This window comes from Stegodyphus dumicola, chromosome X1, assembly GCF_044657685.1.
Source record: "Stegodyphus dumicola isolate Sdum_Otavi_A_Nest chromosome X1, ASM4465768v1".
NCBI lineage: Eukaryota > Metazoa > Arthropoda > Arachnida > Araneae > Eresidae > Stegodyphus > Stegodyphus dumicola.
Window position 1 is genome coordinate 158323871 of NC_140780.1, and position 12407 is coordinate 158336277.

Here is a 12407-nt window from a genome sequence, read left to right on the forward strand (position 1 = left end):
TTTCTTTAACCCATTAACCGCCAAAACTACAAGGAATGTTTCTTTTCTCATGAAAATAATAAAAAATATTAAATCAAGCATTTATAACATAAATTTACATTGAAAATAAAAAAAATGCTCTTACCTGTGGAAAACGCGAGTGTTGCGTTCGCGCAATGTCAGCGGAATAAGACTACGGATGTTTAGTGAGTAGGATTGTACTCGTGTGATGTTTCTTTTGAGTGGAGCGCAGGATTACTTTTTAGCTGTATAACGTTTTATAAATCTACAAATTACTTTACTTGTAATCAATTTAATATTAAAATATACATTGTATTTCTTTTACAAATACAGATTATTTCAATTGAAAGATTCAAGCATGAAAAGCTTCATTACAATCATGATGTAAAGCTACATTACATACTTTGCATCTATAAACAGTCTGGCTATGATACTCTTTACAACAAAGTCTTTTGTTATCAACGGACTTTACGATAAAATCTCTACAATCTCTATGCAATGGTTTTTGAATGCTGAATTTACTAGGTCTTCCTGTTGCTGATCTATTTCTGGCTAATTCTACACTCTCAATAGGAGTTTGTAAAAGAAATAATGCATTCTCGCGTCTGAAATCTAAAAGAGAATTTATATTTCCAGTAGTAAAAAGTGGGGATATTTAATAAGTTTAGATACGGTCTCACCTCATATAATTTATCAGTATTGTCAATTTGACTATTGTCAAATACAAATTATGCTTTATATTCCTGTACTGCAAACGTGATATAGATTCTCGTACAATAGGAACAGAAATGTCCTTATCACAAGACCAATACATTTTTTCTTGAGGTAAAGAATAATATCCTGTAAGCAATAAAATTCCAATAAATCTTCTCATATAGGCTTCAGATACAATAAATTCTGGGCTTTTTTTTTTCTGAGCGTATATGTTTGTCTGTTCAACGAGAAGAGAGTAAATGTCTAAACCAAAACGAAAATCGAAAATATGTGCACTAGTTTTACCTTGTATTTTGTCTTTTATAATTTCTCTTCTATCTCTTTCTTCATGTTCTTCGAGACATAACTAACAGTTCCCTTTTTATCCACTTCAAGATTTCAAGCTTCTGCTTTTTAAACTTTTAGTGTGACTATAACTGCTTTTAGAAGGCTGAAACTTACTTCTTACGTGAATTTCAACTTCCCCAGCAGTATCATTTGGTAAAATATCATTATCATTATTTAAAACATTGCCATTCCTTTCTTCTTCGTCACTAGTTTCTGCAATTTCTGGGGGAACAACAACAATATCAGTTTCATTCTGGTCATTATTAACATTATCATCATCTGTTTCTTTATCAAAAAATCTTTGAAGGGCTTCTTCTAATGTAAGATACCTCGTTCTAGGCATTTTTAAACAACCAGAACATGAACCAGAACATCGAAAGGAATGAGTGAAAAAGGAGATTGACTACCCGTTTCCTGCTGACGTTGCGTCAGCGCAACACTTATGTTCCCTTGCTTCCAACACAAATATAGACATCTGACTGATGTAATGTTCTGATAAACGGTGACCTTGACTAAAAATAGATCACTCATAAAGACGGCGATTCTTTCGTTAAATATTTTCAGTAAAAATACCCGGTCGAAAATTTTGCTTAAATTTTGATTAAAGTATGAGATTAATTATTATAAACAAAATGATTGTTGAAGGCAAACATTTTTTTACAGAAATAATCTTCATAATATTCCCTACACAAAATCATCTGGTGGTATAAAATATTTTAGGTAGTTGTATTTATATACGCATTTATTTTTACCGTTGCGTCAACGCAACACCAGCGGCTAATGGGTTAATAAAATATTAAGACAAGTAAATTATAAAAAGATTTGCCAATTTTTTTACATTTCTAAGTATCATGTTAAAATCTAATATGATTTGTATTTAGTATGCATTGTATATGGCTAGTAATATGTAGAACATACGTGCACCGCAGGTACGAAAATATACGCTTATTTTGATAACTTTTAATTGTATCCTTTTTATTCATTTCTGATAAAAATTAAATGATACCTCTTTATGCCTCCTTTGGTTTTTGACAACCAATACGTTTAGACCCAGACGGTTATTGGGTAGAAAAATTACTGCCTCAGATTATGCGTATAATAAAACTATATATTGGAAATACGAAAAGGGGAAAATAGCAGTGATAGCGCATGATATCATAGCGTTTAGGAGTTTTTTTATCCGCAGTAACTGAATTGCACATAATGCTGAATATATAAAAATTGTACTATAAATCGCAAAATGTTCAACAGACTTTTTTTGTTTATTCAAATTATTTATTTTATTATTTTGATTATTCAAAGTTTTAATTCAATGACATTATTAAAGTTATTTTGCAAATATTGTTATATAATGCCATTTGTAATTTATTTTCTTCATTAAATAGCAATGTTTATTCATTCATTATTTCAGGGTTTGTTTTGAATACTTGCATGAAAATACAGTTAAATTGTTAAGTGTTTTCCCGTTAGTTATGATATCGCTGATTTCTTCCCTATGTCACGTGTTTTTCTAACTGCCTTTTTAACTTAACCGTGATTTTGAGTAAATAATGAATATCGTCCTCGATATTTACCAAGTTAATCGGAAACTGACTGCACTAGCCTATTTTATCATTTATTGACATAAAGTAAACACAAATATATTATAGATAGCGCTCGAGTGCATTGTCGTAACTGGTTTAATAAACGAGAAAAACAAATCTGTTATACAATTTTAAGTCTCTCAACTTGTTTGCATAGAAACATTTGTAGTCTTCACAATACGTCACTGGGAGGAGTAAAATGTAAACAAATGGTAAAAATTCACGCACCTTCAAAAGCGAGTGCATATTACGATTACGAAATAATTCCACAGCTACTTTCTGTTGCTAATAATGGCGTGAACTTCGAGTACTTATTTAAAACACAATATATAACATTGGTCATTTCCTCCTAGAAATTTGTTAGTTTAATAAACTGAATCATTTTAATCAAGCATGATCTGCACAACTCTATGTTAATTTCCATCACGTTTATTACATTTCTTCAACCTTTAAATATCATAGGAAACCTTTAGTAATACAATTTGCATACGAATCAAGTCTACTTATGCTGGGATTGTTTAGAAGAAACACAGAAAAATCATGTTAATTTATAAGAAACTATCGCATTCCTCCATGCATACTCTCGTGGTGTAACTGATTTTGATAGTACATCAGTTACTTCAGTCTCTAGCACATCCTGCTAGCAACTTTAGGATCCGTTGTTCGAATTCGAGAGGACCTAGATGATTTCTTGTGTTTCTTGGTTAAAAATCAAACGTCTGTACAGTTTAAGAACGTTGCTTAAATATTGATACATTCTTTTCCTCTTTTAGAAATTTCATTTTATGCGTAGATTTTTAATATTATAACTACTACAGTTTTATTTTTAGCCTCTAGGATGATAATGATGTTCATCTCGTAAACAACTGACCTAATTTTGGTTATGGTTAGACAATTCGTCTTGTAAACACCTAATCTAAAATTATGATACTTAATAATAATAAGTGTAGTGCTGTAACTTTGTTTCCTTTTTCTTGATTTTCTATCTCCGAATATTTTCTCCTCCAGATTTTCGTAAAGTACAAATATAGCACATAAAACATACTATTAATAATCATAATATGAGTCATTCCAATTGCTTATATCATCCGTAAAATAAGAATACGTAAAATACAGGTAAAAGTATGGGGGACACCAGCGATGTGCCATGGAAAAAACTGCAAGCTTTATAATCGTTTATAAAGAAAACCTGAGAAAATGAGTAGCTGAAGCTTTCGGAAGGTTCTAGAGCTTACCTATTATGGTATATCGTGCAATCCCACCGTACACCCCCCATCCAGCGTTTATTAAAAGTGATGATTTAAGTAAGTAAGTCATCATGTTTTACTGTCAAGGAAATAAGTTAACATAATGAGATGCTAAACTATTTTTTATTTGGATGACGTTCAATCAGTTAATTTACCATACGTTGTAGTTTCAGTACGCCTCTGAATGTAAACTCTAGTAATGGGTCAGAATGAAACAAAACGGAACTGGGTACCAACCCATTCCGCCCCATAATGAAATTTTATTCTAATTATCAAATGATAATTTAAATGAGGGCGTTTTTTTTATTTAGGACTATAAGGCATTATACTAGAAACGAAAGTAGACGGCAACGGCGACTGAGGATCTGACTAATGCTATAAAAGCAATATTCATTCTCTAATTTAATCCTGAACATCTAAATTTATTTATTTATTTTTTTGTTTTATTTTGAGTATTTAAAAATTAACTTTTAGTTACAGTTTAAGCATTATTTATCTGAATATGCTTGTTGGCATATTCAAATGTCTTAACGTCTTATTTCTTAATATGATCATTAAAGTTTAGCCATTAATAGCTGGACCAAGCTATTATCCACAACCCTCAGCTAAGAATTAAATAAATGAAGAGCGTGTGAGTTTTAAGAGTTGTGGGCTTAATTTGAAGATTTACTACTCTAAAATATGGTTATTCTAGTTTTACTCCTTGTTAAAATTTGTACGATTTGACACTATGCCATGACACGACCCTAAAATTATTTTCATAAGAGTCAATTGAAGGAATTATTTTTTTTTTCTTTCTATCACAGCTAATTCAATTTTTAGATGTAAATTTAAGCCATAGCTAGCAAAAGAATGGTTTACTTTAATTTAACATTTAATATTGTGACATAACAGGGGTATCACTACTTGCTTTAACATCTTTAAACAAAAATTATGCTCAGTGAAGAATTCATAACGCTGTAATAAGCTAAATATGCATACTACAGCTCTCAAGGATATGAAGAATGAATAATTTCATAATTCCAACTATAACGTTAATTAATGAGCACTACGCTGTCCAATATTGAGACATTAATTGCAAAATGTTTCATCTTTTGGAATGAATTACAAATTACAAACAAACTAACTATTGCATTATATATCCCAGAATTTGCTTGAAAATTTGAAATTTCGATAACAGGAACTGTTTTCTCGTCTATAATTTCATTTTATAATATCTCTATAAATTTTGAACATAAAGGGGGGAATATTTTATTGTTAGCTTATTGCAGAAAAATGAATGTTTGTTCTAAGAGGACATATAAAAGTTGCCCTCTCATCTACGATACTGAAACTGTTTTTATAAAGTATTTTACCTAATTTTAAGAATTTTTATGGAAAATTATAAATATAAATCTATGTCTATATGTAAAATATAATAAAAAGCGTAGGATATAAAGCTTGAAATTACCTTTTTCTACCATCTGCGTATATATAAAGAAAATAAAAGTAGTAAAAATTAAATAAAACTGAATTCAGTAACTAAAGTCATAAAAGCAAAAGTTAATAAAGGGTGAATATGCGAAATAAAACCAAACTGTGTGGTAATGCATCATGAATTAGATCAGAGATCTTTGCTTCTCTCATTCAGGGAATAAATAATATTTCTTGTGTAAAATATCTCGAAAAGTCGGGTTTATAGAAAGAGCTAGAAATACAACCATTCAAAATGAAGATATTTTACAGAAACTATACACAGTAGAATTTAAATAAATTCTAAATGAGACATGGCATTACTTCTCTGACACATTTTCCTCCTTGAACCAGTAATCATTAGATAAAGTATTAGAAAAAAGTGGCTGTATATTTATATCTCTAAATGTTCATCGCAGGCATATTTCTAATTACAAAGCTTCACAAAATAATGAAGAGAATTTTATGCAAATAGTTTCAACGTTTCAATAATGCATTTGATAGCTTAGTTAGTGTTTCAGTGCCTATTGTCAGTCAAAAGCTAAGATTTTGCTTTCAAACGTAGTATGCAGCTACAAAACAAAAGTTACTTGGTTTTGGAATTAAGGGATTTTATTTGGACAAAATAGTACTCACATTAAATTTGTATCTGGCTTCACAAAAATTTTTCTTATGGTTTTGTTTTTACGTTTATATTGAACGTGTAGATAACAAAGGGAATTATTGTAGTGGGGTTTCATATTGAATGTCGGGATTTTAAAATGAATGAAAACTAAACAAATTCAAATTTTGAAAATATTTATTATCTAGTGAAAGTGCAACTTATAATATTAGCAATGAAAAATAATGTTTTAGAGGTGATCACCACAGTTGATTTTGATAGCATGCATTAAAAAATCCAGTCGTTAGAAACTTTTTGGTACATTTGAAACTCCATACAACTATTTTGCATCCCTTCAACTCTTGAATTGTTTTTAGCTTATTAGCGCAAATTTAGTGACTTTAATAACTCACAAGAAAAGGATGAGGTGTTAAATCACCGAATCTTGTCAAGGAAATTATACCACAATTTCATGAAATTATGCATTCAGAGAACTTTTCCCACAGAAAAAAATTTGTTTGACCAGGTGTAGGGCATATAGCACCATCGTGCTAAAATATTTGCCTTCAAGCTTCATATAAAGCAAACGGAGGCACAAAAATCATTTATCTTTACTTAACGCTTGGACTTCACCTGTCTAAAAAACGTAAAGACTTATGATGCCAACCCGTACCAAATGGGGATTTTTAATAGTCCCGCTGACATTCTAAGACCTTTTATGGATGGTATTAAACTCTTATACTGTAATTTTGCTTGTCAACAGGACCTTTCAGTTACAAATGCCGCTTATTTCTGAAGATGAATTTTCAGCTGAAATTTGGGTCACCGTTGAGCTGCTCTATGCTCAATCATCAAACAAACGGCGCAGCTTATGGTCATTTGGCCGATTGGAGACCCAAGTCCGCAGACAATTCGCCAGGTTGAGACCACCGAAAGACAGAGTTCTTTTGAATGAGAAATAGATACCTTTGGGCTGTCACGCATACACGCCAGATACTCGAGTAAATTCCCTTTTGACTGGGCCCTGCGACAAAATCACATGTTTTTTGGTTGGAGACAGAGCCAGTTGTCTTAAAGTTTGTAACAAGGCGGCGAATGTAACTATTGTTTGAAAGATTACGTACCTATGCATTTTGCATAAAGCGCAATGCGTTCGCATTATAGACGAATATGGATTTTCATACTATATCTGAGTTATTTCGATGCGTTATTGAACTTTGTATCCTACCATTATTAATTGCCAAAAATTACCACACATTTTGTTAGAAACCAGGCTAAAAAATGCAGGGTTTCCTGATGAAACCGCAATTTCGAATACTGAAAAGGAAAATAATGAAACTCTTGTACTTAATTATTTAAAGCATAATAAACAGTTTACTGCTAGGAATTTTTGTTTAACGAGGATCACATAAAGAGTTAGAGTTTATATCTATAGAACATTCGCGTACTGTTTTCATACATTTTCTCTGCAACTTTAATATATGTCTAAGATCAATAAACATTTAAAGAAATAAAAACTACAAACAGCTTTTCCTAATATCCTGTACAACGTTATTCTCCCTGTTTTTCTGAATATTTTTTACTTCTAAGATTCTAAGATGCTGTTTACAAGTATAGATTGCATAGCTTAGGTTTTTAAAGCGCAAGACATATGAGAAATAAACTCTGCCCTCGCCGGGATTTGAGAAACGGATCTCCCACTTCCCAATTGGGCGTACTAGATATTTTATCAACATAGCACAGAAAAAATGTGATAATATTTTGCATTCTCTCCCACTTAAAGGGTGAATAGGGAAAGGTAGGAGACCCAGTTGGCCAAATCTAGGTGGTGGTAGCTAATTATCATTTACTACATTTTTAATTCTGGTATCACTGTGAAAAATTTAAAGTTTTTCGAAGCCAGAAATTATGAAAAATCAAATGAACCTTCACCGGGATTTGAAATACTGATTTCCAGCTTGCTAGTTGGGCGTACTAGCCACTTACTCCAGTGCAACATTCGCGAAGAAATGCTATAATTCCTCCCACGTTATTTATTTAACGAGTAAAACTTAAAATCAAATGAAATACTCTCAGAAAATCCTCCAAATTGGATCTTTACATCCATAACTATTTCCATAATTTTTTTACCCGTAACTTTCATTTTTATTCTTCCATAATTTTCATTTTTAAACTTTCAGAAGGGCATAATATATACATTAACAGCCAAAACATTTATTTATATCCAAACAGCCTTCCATCTTTTAAAAGAATTCGTTTATTACACCTATAATTCAAATTATTCATTGATGAGTAAAATAATTTTGCCATTCTTTATACGCTTATAAATAAATTCCTTGGAGAAAAATAGAGTAAAAATATAAATTAATAAACTTTGTAACGTTTATTATGTAGATAAATTAAAAAACAGATCTTGAACAAAAGTTATGACTCTGATGAGGAGTTATCCAAGTTTTGTTCTTTTGTGTCATCCATCAACCGCGAACAACAGTTGTCGATGACATATCTGATTAGCATTTGTCTCCTCTCTTCTCGTCTTTCATGCTCGGAGTCCCTGGTTTGCTTGCGATATGGTTTTCACACGAGCTTCGTTATAGATCGACTTCTAGGCGTCAGATTTGCAAAACAGGATAAAAGAGTCTTGAAGGAATTATAATTGGTAACACGTAAACGTGGCTAATGACATTCTCTTAAGGACCACATAGAACATCACATTTCTCTATGATACTGTATCGATTTTAAAGCGGGGAAAACTTAGTAAATCTGGGTAACTCAGCAGCAGATTTAAAGGAAAATGATCTGATTTATATATCATTGGGTTTTCAGTAAATTCGGTGAAAAAGGTAATTTAAAAGTTCTCTCTGCCAGATGTATTTATGACAATTTCCTGGCAAATTTAAGAATTTTCCGTATATATTTGTTGAAACACTGATTAATACAATATATTTTAATAATGTTGAGATGCTACTAATTTTACCTATATGGTCTTATAAATTTTTAGTAATTTAATAAAACTAGTGATTTTTGTTCTAGTCATGGTTATTTGAATATCAAAAGTAATTTCTATTGAATCATTGGTAAAAAAAAGCATTTTTAATTTTGCGGCTATAAAATGCAATAAAAATAAATTTATATCAATGAAAGGCTTAACAAAATAGAGTATATTTCCGTACATTTTGTAACAACTGTTAAGGAGAAAAAACGATTTTGGATGCTCTTTATATTAGGAATAAATTTTAATAAACTAAGTGTATATTATGCATAATCATCTGACTTATTTTCTAGTATATTATCAATCTGAAGGACGTATCCTTCAGAATGATGAATGATACCAGTAATATGATACATAAACGAATTTTTTGTTTTTCATGCTTAGAAGTACACATGTAATTAAATGATTAACCTCCTTTAGAGTGAAAGGTGAAAAAAAAACGAAGTAATAAGAAACCTAAAAGTATGGCATTTTTTCGTTCTGACGAAGAAAGTCAAGCTTAAATTAAATATAGAAGTATGGTTGAGAATGCTAGAGTTTAATGATAGACAGTAGGCAGATAAGGCCACTAATTAGAGATTTTCTGCTGGGAAAGTAATTTTCAGAGAACCAAAGTTTAAAGATGAGACTAAGCTGTTTCTAAAGGAGCTAACGAATTGCTTATTTCCTAAAAATTTAGTTTAAATAAAGGATAAAAATGTACTCACGGAAATACATTTAGCAATAAAAGAAACCAGTGAAATGAATATTTGAAAGCATTTGCAAACATTACTGAACGAGATTCTTTCTCAAACGTGTTTATAAACACATCGTTATGAATAAAGAAAGCAAATAATTACCTAGAAGATAATGTAAAATCTCCTCATGCTAAATCTGCTAAACATGGCAAATTTCAGAATTGGTTCATTTTGAAGATCCCGAAGGCCGACTTTTTTTTCTAAGTTACTGGTAGTTACGGAAAGAGGTACATGCTCTACACTTTACGTTAAACAGGTATAGTCAGTATTTACTATTCTCCGTCAGGAATTTTGAAGACTATAGCAATATGTTGCTAAAAATTTTAAATTTCACCAGAGTGTAAATTACTTTTAAAAATGCATTTCTTATCTAAATACAAGAAGTGTCTTTGATGAGACGAAAGTTGTTTAATGAAAACATTTTTGAGTTAGTTATTTATCATTTGAGGGGAAACATAGAGCAAGAAAAGATTTTAAATTGGTATGGGGAAACTCAAATATGATCATCATTAGAATTTGTCCCATTATGACTAAAACGTATTTATAGCTTACGTGGCATTGACAATGAAGCAAAAAGAATTATAAGATATGGAAGTTATTTTTCTTTTCGCTAAAATTTGTTAGCTTTGAACTGACAATTTTTAATTTTGGAGTATCGCTAGAGAAAAACAGATATAGTTTTAAGCAGTAGAGATCTAATTAATTACGTTAAAGAGGGATTAAACTCAAACAATACTAAATACATAGGGATTCTTTTATTTTATTTAAAGATACTAGAATATGTCTGAAAAAATAATTGACGTATAAAGTGTTTTCAGATGAAGCGTGTAAAGTATTTTCTTGTTTTTGTTTTCCTAGAAAAACCGTGGTGTATCGAAATATTTGGTTAATATTTGGTTAATTTATCACGAAACAAATAGCCATTTCATTCAGCTGTGAAAGATGAATCAGTATATAGTTTAGCAGTAAAAGAAATTAGTAGTGACTTAAGAAATTAGTAGTGAAAATCATGCTTAGTAAAAGTTGTTTCTAGCATTTTGGAAAGATAGCATTTCACACCTTCAAGAAAAAATTGGCTATTTTTTCTGAAAGATAAACAATTCACTGAGAGTTAAATTAAGAAGAGAAGTATTTTTATGATCAGCGTACTCTTATTCATGATCAAACTGTAGGAAAAGAAAAACTTTTGATTTAAAGTGTCCAGAAAAGAAGCTTGATTGAAGAAACTAACTTTTAGCTCATTTGCACAGAAAACAAAATGAACTTCTTTATCTGGAAAAAATTAGTTACGAAAAACTTAAGGATGAATAAATAAATTTTCTCAGTCATATGCTCGGAGCTATCAAAGGGGCTGTTTTATGAAAATATTTGCCAAATAAAATGAATGAATATTATTTGAGAATTTAAAGCAAACGCATAAAGTAGTTTTGAACTAAGAATAAAAGTTTGCTTAGAATATTTAGAGGAAAAAATATATTCCTTTTCAACACAAAATGAAAGTATTTGAATTGAGAGAGAAATTATAACTTTGGAAGATAAAATAATCTTAAAAGCATTCACATTTTTGTTAGTTATATAACGAAATGAATGCTTCAGCTTTCAATAAAATATTAATTAAATTTAGGATTTTATAAACGTGAGTTGGAAAGTGAAACAGTAACGCATGCAACATTAAAGTAAATCTAATGAAATATGGCACATTTCTTAGCAAACTTCAGGAGATGAGCAAGTAAGCAACGAAGAGGAAATTAGAAAGAAATGCAACAGGCGAAATTAAAGAAGCTAACGTGAATGAAGGATCAAAGAAAGATGAACAAGAAAGAAAGTGTAAGTATTTCCTTCGGGAGGAAAAAGACAGCGGGAAGATGGAGATTTAAAACAAAATAACTTTTACTGATGGTTTGGTGATGAACGAAGAATTTTTTTCTGATAATGTTAAAAATAAAACTCAATTAAATAAGGGCACGGAAATTTCAGGGGTGTAATTGGAGGTTATTAAACGGAGAAAAAATACGAATAGAAATTTATTCCTAGTACTACATTTTGGACACTTAACTACTAATTTCGATTTTTAAAATTACGTGAAAAAATAAGTTAATAAAACCAACATACCTACAGAAAGGGAAGAAAAAGCATTTAATTGAAACCAGTTGATGGCATGTACTTATTTCTAAGTTTTAATTGAAAAGAAATTATGTATAAAATCCTAGCAGCTTGGGAGAAGACAAAATTTTAAAAAAATTATTAAGAGCTAATGACTAATAACAGCTAATTCAAATACATTAGAAAACTGAAGCGAATTTCATTAGAAAGTGAAAATGAATTAATTGAAGCAGTAAACTTTATTGAAACATAATACAAATTAATTAAAGTTTAAAAATTTATAGAAGCGTTAGAAAACAGGAATTAAAGCAGAAAAGAATGGATGCTTAAGAAAACAGTTAAAGTTTTTTAAGATTGTAACGATAAGCCTATTGCAGATCGGCAGTATACCAAACTAAACCAAATCAAGCACTGTGAAAGCACTTTTGAACGTACTGTGAAATAACTTAAAAGATATCCATATTTATTGCTTTTAAGTAGACAGTGCTACGTAAAAGCGATAAATATGGATATCTTTTAAGGCCAGTTTTAGCCAACAGAACCCGTCATAAAAAATAGTTGAATTACAATATTTATTTTGGTTTTTAACAAACACGGAAAATTTTGCCATGCTTTCAAAGTCTCCAGCAAGGATCTCAAGAATTAGAATCT